Here is an 8,406-nt window from a genome sequence, read left to right on the forward strand (position 1 = left end):
TCCAAAAATGGGCAGAAGACTTAAATAGGCATTTCTCCAAAGAAGATATACAGACTGCCAACAAACACATGAAAGAATGCTCAACATCATTAATCATTAGAGAAATGCAAATCAAAACTACAATGAGATATCATCTCACACCAGTCAGAATGGCCATCATCAAGAAATCTAGAAACAATAAATGCTGGAGAGGGTGTGGAGAAAAGGGAACACTCTTGCACTGCTGGTGGGAATGTGAATTGGTACAGCCACTATGGAGAACGGTATGGAGGTTCCTTAAAAAACTACAAATAGAACTACCATATGACCCAGCAATCCCACTACTGGGCATATACCCTGAGAAAACCATAATTCAAAAAGAGACATGTACCAAAATGTTCATTGCAGCTCTATTCACAATAGCCCGGAGCTGGAAACAACCTAAGTGTCCATCATCGGATGAATGGATAAAGAAGATGTGGCACATATATACAATGGAATATTACTCAGCCATAAAAAGAAACGAAACTGAGCTATTTGTAATGAGGTGGATAGACCTAGAGTCTGTCATACAGAGTGAAGTTAGTCAGAAAGAGAAAGACAAATACCGTATGCTAACACATATATACGGAATTAAAAAAAAAAAAATGTCATGAAGAACCTAGGGGCAAAACGGGAATGAAGACGCAGACCTACTTGAGAATGGACTTGAGGATATGGGGAGGGGGAAGGGTGGGCTGTGACAAGGCGAAAGAGAGGCATGGACGTGTATACACTACCAAACGTAAGGTAGATAGATAGTGGGAAGCAGCCGCAGAGCACAGGGAGATCAGCTCGGTGCTTTGTGACCGCCTGGAGGGGTGGGATGGGGAGGGTGGGAGGGAGGGAGATGCATGAGGGAAGGGATGTGGGAACAGATGTATATGTATGACTGATTCACTTTGTTATAAAGCAGAAACTAATTAAAAAAATAAATAAATAAACTTAAAAAAAAAAAAAAAAGATGACACAAACAGATGGAGAGCTATACCATGTTCTTGGATTGAAAGAATCAATATTGTCAAAATGACTATACTACCCAAAGCAATCTGCAGATTCAATGCAATCCCTATCAAATTACCAATGGCATTTTTCACAGAATTACAACAAAAAATTTTACAATTTGTATGGAAACACAAAAGATCACGAACAGCCAAAACAATCTTAAGAAAGAAAACAGAGCTGGAGGAATCAGGCTCCCTGACTTAAGACTACACTGCAAAGCTACAGTCACCAAAACAGTATGGTACTGGCACAAAAACAGAAATATAGACCAATGGAACAGGACAGAAAGCCCAGAGATAAACCCACACACCTATGGTCACCTAATCTATGACAAAGGAGGCAAGAATATACAATGGAGAAAAGTGGTGCTGAGAAAACTGGACAGCTACATGTAAAGGAATGAAATTAGAACACACCCTAACACCATACACAAAAATAAATTCAAAATGGATTAAAGACCTAAATGTAAGGCCAGACACTGTAAAACTCTTCAGAGGAAAACATAGGCAGAACACTCTTGGACATAAATCACAGTAAGATCTTTCTTGATCCACCTCCTAGAGTAATGAAAATAAAAACAAAAATAAACAAATGGGATCTAATGAAACTTAAAAGCTTTTGCACAGCAAAGGAAACCATCAAACAAAAAGACAACCCTCAGAATGGGAGAAAATATTTGCAAATGAAGCAACCAACAAGGTATTAATCTGCAAAATATACAAACAGCTCATGCAGCTCAATATCAAAAAAACAAATAACCCAATCAAAAAATAGGTGGAAAATCTAAATAGACATTTCTCCAAAGAAGACATACAGATGGCCAAAAAGCACATGAAAAGATGCTCAACATCACTAATTATTAGAGAAATGCAATTTAAAACTACAATGAGGTATCACCTCACACCGGTCAAAAATGGCCATCATCAAAAAATGTACAAACAATAAATGCTGGAGAGGGTATAGAGAAAAGCGAACCCTCCTACACTGTTGATGGGCATGTAAATTGGTACACTGCTATGGAGAACAGTATGGAGTTTCCTTTAAAAACTAAAAACAGAACTACTCTATGACCCAGCAATCCCACCCCTGGGCATATATCCGGAGAAAACCATAATTCAAAAAGATACATGCACCCCAATGTTCACTGCAGCACTATTTACAATAGCCAGGACATGGAAGCAACCTAAATGTCCATCAGTAGAGGAAGGGATAAAAATGTATGTGGTATATATACAGTAGAATATTAATCTGCCATAAAAAAGGATGAAATAATTCCATCTGCATCAACATGGATGGACCTAGAGATTGTCATACTGACTGAAGTAAGTCAGACACAGAAAGACAAATATCATATGATATCACTTATATGTGGAATCTAAAAAAAGGGTACAAATGAACTTACTCACAGGACAGAAGTAGAATCATAGATGTAAAAAAAAAAACTTATGGTTACCAGGGGATAAGGGGGGGAGGGGTAAATTGGGAGACTGGGATTGACATATACACACTACTATATATAATGAGAACCTGCTGTACAGCACAGGTAACTACCCAATACTCTGTAGTGCCCTATATGAGAAGAGAATCTAAAAAACCCAAAAAGAGTGGATATATGTAGATGTATAACGTATTCACTTTGCTGTACACATGAAACTAATACAACACTGTAAATCAACTATACTCCAATAAATTTTTTAATGGATCAAGTAACTTACAAAAGCAAAAGAATTAAACTAGCATCAACCATTTCAAAAATAAAATACACAGCAAGGCAAAAGTGGAGCTGCCAATTTTTAAAAACTCAGTGAAAGAAACTGTAAACCAAGAACTTATATCCATCCAAGTTCTTCTACAAGTATCAAATCTAAAGAGTAACAGTTAACACAAGTCCTTCTTTAGGAATGTACTAGAAGAGGAGCTTTATCAACCATGAGATGATTGGGAAAACTTCAGCCACAGGACTAATTGTGAATGTTTTAATACATTTAAATGTAGATAGAAAACAAAAACAGGAGTATGGGGAGATGAGTGTGGAAGATTCATGTACAGATACTGTATGTTGTGATTAAGTAGAAATGATACAACTTTAAAAATGGGAGGAACACTGACAGTAAAAGAGAAAAGCAAAATAAGCCCACTGATTCCTGTATAGGTATAGGTGAGAGTTAAAATATACCAATAAACACTGATGCATCAGATAATAATAAGTTAACTAAGAAGAGACCAACTGCATTAGAAAAGATATTAGTACATACAGAGTGAAGTAAGTCAGAAAGAGAAAAACAAATATATTAACGCATATATGTGGAATGTAGAAAAATGGTACAGGTGAACCAGTTTGCAAGGCAGAAATAGAGACACAGATGTAGAGAACAAACATATGGACACCAAGGGGGGAAAGTGGGGGGGAATGAATTGGGAGATTGGGATTGACATATATACACTAATATGCATAAAATAGATAACTAATAAGAACCTGCCTATAAAAAAATAAAATTGAATTTTAAAAAAAGGTATTAGTACAAAGGTAACTACCAACAAAACTACACATCTTCCTAAATTCCATTTTTAAAAAAACACATTCAAACCTCTGAAGAAACATAAGCAAATAAAACCAAATTTGCATAATTATAGAATACTCAGACAGACTTGAGACCAAGAATATTAGTCATATCAATGAATATAAATGAACTTACCTCATCCATGAAAACAAAACGATTTTCATAAAAAAACAAAAAGATTTTCAATTTGTTCATAAACCAAGATCCGGCTATGTACTATATACATAGCTAAAACAAATTCATTAGAACAGCTAAGAGATGAGAAAAGGTATTCCAGGCAAATAAAAATAAGAAACAGTAGAAATCCTGGTTACAGCGAGAAGCACAAAAGCATTAAGTATTGACAAGGAAATGTTAACACCCATATTTCACAACAAAGAGGTAACACAAATATGTATGTACCAAGTAACATAGAAACAACCTCTGTGAAGGAAAGTCTACAAGAAATGCAGGAAACATAGACACTAATAACAGGAGACCTTAACTCATTCTTATTACGAAAATTGACTAAGTAGACAAAAAATAAGTAAGAAGAAAGACTACTTAAACAACATAATCAGTAATGGATATTTGGATATTTATCAAATTCTACACTCTGATGATAGAGAATAAATTTTCTTCCCAAGAACCTGTTAAATATTAACCAAAAATGATGTTAGGTGCCAGATACCTCTAAGTTCCATAAGGAAGAACTATTACAAACACTCCCTGATCACAATGCAATACAACTAGAAATGTTTAACAAGAAACAAAATGACTTTCCTCCTAGAAATGTTAAAACTTTGTATTAAACAACTCTTGGGTGAAAGAGGAAAGTAAAACATGAAATTTCTAAAAAATAATTATAATGGGATTTAAAGTAATGATCAGAGAAAAAGTGATTACACTAGACACTTATCAGGGAGAATGAAAAAATAAAATGAACTAATTCCAACTCAAAAATCTTAAGAAATAACAAGAAGCTAAGCAAAATAGGTCAGAAGGAATAAAAATAAAAGCAGAAATTAATCAGGCAGAGTGGAGGTTGGGAAATTTTCCTGAATGTCTAGAGAGTAAATATTTTAGGCCTCTGGGCCACGTTCTCTGCTGCAATTGCTCTGCTCTGTTGTTGTAGCACAAAAACAGCTGTCTGCAATACATAAATCAATGGACATGACTGTGGTCCAATAAAACTTTATTTACAAAAACAGTGACTAACCCACAGGCTATAGTTTACTGACCAATAAGGTAGGAGTTTTAAAAAGTTGTAGAGCTAATTGAGACATCAAATCTGGGTGTTTTTCAAAAAAATTAAGAAAACAGATCAAGTTGACTTGATCAAGAAAAAGGAGAAAGCATAAATACACAAAATAAGAAATGGCAGAGGGAGGAGGAATTAATCATTGTAACAATTTTTTTTAAATCATAAGAGACTACTTTGCAGGTTTCTAAGCAAATAAATCTGAAAACATAGAAAATATAGATAATTTCCTAGGTAAATGCAGATTGCCAAAAGTGACCACCATTAGATTTAGAAATCTGAAGGCGACCATAAAAGAAATAGACAAAGTGCTTAAAGAACTACCCTACAAAAAAGCAACATGCCCAGGTGGTTCAATAGGAGAATTCTACCAAGCCTTCAGAGATCAGATATTCTCAATGCTCTACAAATTGTCCCAATGCATTAAAAATAAAGAAAAACTCTGTAAAGTACAGAAAAAGAAAACTATAAACCAATATCATTCATAAACATCAATGTTAATAAAATATTTTAAAAAATATTAGCACACAAAATCCAACACCTGGATCTATCCTGAGAATACAAGGTTGGTTCAATGTTACCAAATCCATTAATATCATACATATTAATAAATCTAAAGTCAATAAAAATCATATGATTATCTCTTTAGATGCTAAAAAAGTCTTTGACAAAATTCAACCCCCATTCCTGATAAAAAACACTCAAGAAAATAGCAACTGAGGGATACATTCTTTTTTTTTTGCGCGCGGGCCTCTCACTGTTGTGGCCTCTCCCGTTACGGAGCACAGGCTCCAGACGCACAGCCTCAGCAGCCATGGCTCACGGGCCCAGCTGCTCCGCGGCATGTGGGATCTTCCTGGACCGGGGCACGAACCTGCGTCCCCTGCATCGGCAGGCGGACTCTCAACCACTGCGCCACCAGGGAAGCCCGAGGGGTACATTCTTAACAAAATAATATATATACAATTTAGTACTAATGCTATCTTTTTTAATGGGTAATTACTAAGGGCATTTCCACTAAAATCAGAAACAAGGCAAAAATGCCCAGTATCTCTGCTACTACTCAAAACTGTACCAGAGGTATTAGCCGGTATAATTAGATAAATCAGCTAGAGCAAGGGTTGGCAAACTATGGCCTACAGGCCAAATCCAAACCTGCTGCCTGTTTTTGTAAATAAAGTTTTATTAGAACACAGCCACACCTATTAATTTATTTACTGTCCATGGCTTGATAGTTGAGACTATATGGCCCTCAATACCTAAAATATATACTGTCTGGCCCTTGCAGAAAATATTTGCCAATTTTTGAACTAGAGGCATAAGAATTAGTAAGGAAATAAAACTCTCTCTATGGCAATGATATTACAATATAACTGAAAAGCCCTAGGGAATCAATAATAAAATAAAATATTTTTAAAATTCAATAAGGAATGTAAAATTAACATATAGGAATCAATAGCTTTCATATACTGATACACAAACAGTAACCAGTTAAAGAATGGTAGAGGAAAATCCCATTTATGGTATCAACAGATTAAAAATTTAGGAATAAATTGATCAACAAATATGCAAAACCTTTATGAGGGAAAATTTAAAACACTCGGAAAGACATAAAAATAGCCTTGAACAAATGGAAAGACATCCCTTCTTCTTGGATGGGATGACTCAACATTATAAAGATGCCAGTTCTTTCTAAATTAACTTACAAGTTTAATGTAATCCCAGTAAAAGTACCAACATACTTTTATGAAGTTAGACAAGTTGATATTAAAGTTCATGTAAAAAATAAGCATATAGAAATATCTATGAAACACTAAAAAAAAATCCATGAGGGGGGAACTAGTCCTACCAGATATTAAAACATATTAACTATAAAGCATTATAACACTGTCATATTTGTAATTTTATTCTCTTATATGATGATTAATATCTGCTTCTTCATTAACCTATAAACTCTGTGAAGGCTGGAACCATGATAACTGTCTTAGTCATTATAATTTCTACAAACCCTACCACAATGCCTGATGTATAGTTGGCACATAGCAGCCCCACTGCTCTCTTAAGAGTTCTCACTCAGGTGTGTGTGGGAAGGAAGAAGAATGATATAGATAAGAAACAAGCAAAAATACGTAAGTAAAAGTCAATCAATTAATGATACGTACTAGGAAAAAATACAAAGAATTGGTGATCAGAGAAATACTCACTGAGAAGGTAATATTTGAGTTAAGACCTGAATGACAAGGAGTCATCTATATGAAGATATGGTGAATTGACAGAGCATTCCTGGGAGAGGAAATTGTACATGCAAAGGCCTTAGGGTGGGAACAAATTTGGGAGGTTCGAGTGACAGAGAGTCAATATAGCTAAACTATAAAGGCAACTGGAGGATGATAAATTAGTTAGGGCCTCTGTAGGCCATGCTATGCTGTATGATCTTTGTTCTCATTGCAGTGAGAAGCCACTGTATGATAGCTGAGTGGATAACAGCCGGAATAATGGCCTCCCAAAGATGTCTACATCCTAATCCCCAGATTTTGTGAATATGTTTTATTACATGGCAAAGGGGAATTGAGGTAGCAGATGGAATTAAGGTTGCTAATTATCTGACTTTAAAATAGGGATAGTATCCTGCATTATCCAGATGGGCCTAATGTAATCCTTAAGTGTGGAAGAGGGTCCTTAAATGTGGAAGAGGGAGGCAGAAGAGTCAGTATCAGAGTGATTCGCAGTGAGAAGACTCAACCTGCCACTTTCAGCTTTGAAAATGGGGGAAGAAGACTATAAGCCAAGGAAAGGAAGAAGTCAAAAAATCAAGGAAACAGATTCTCCTCCAGAAAGGAATGCACCCTGTTTAAGCCACTAAATTTGTGGTAATTTGTTACAGCAGAATAGAAAATTAATATAAAGTGTTAGGATGTCGTCTGCATTTTTAATAGATCATTTTGATTGGCCTGAATTGATAGGGAAAGCTGCCTTGACATCAGGGGAAGTTTTGATGTGAGGTCTGTTTTCATACTTCACCATCTCATTGCTGTGGCTCAGAGTTTAATTTGAACATTAAAACTGCAGTTTGGGAAGTTTAGTTACCCAAAGATACTTAAAATTTTTGTTATAATTTTTCTTTCAATAGAGAAAAGAAAAAAGAAAGAGTCTACAGGAGTTCAGTAATGTCTCAACCTCTGAAAGAGAGAGAGGCAGAGAGAATATAGCACAGCAGCATGGCCCACAGCTGGGCCTACTCACCAGTGGTTAAAATTGTGTCTGCTTTTGCTCACTGTTATATCCACAGCATCTAACCCAGTACCAGTCACAGAGTGAGCATTTAACAAATATTCTATCCATGAATGAACCATAACATGTTCTCTTAATTTTAGATCTTTCCCATAGATGATTTTCATTCTTCATATACTTACAAATCACTGAACAAAATTTTAATCTCTGGGTAACCTATGGCAAAATTAATAAACCAAATTAATTTGAACTATATACAATGTAGAAGCCCACTGAAAACTGGTTGTGAATAGACTGTACTGCATTTGAGTTTATAAACAAACTTCCTAGAATGTAAGCTGTATGAGGGTA

This window comes from Mesoplodon bidens (assembly GCF_964165515.1).
Source record: "Mesoplodon bidens genome assembly, chromosome: 14".
Taxonomy (NCBI): Eukaryota; Metazoa; Chordata; class Mammalia; order Artiodactyla; family Ziphiidae; genus Mesoplodon; species Mesoplodon bidens.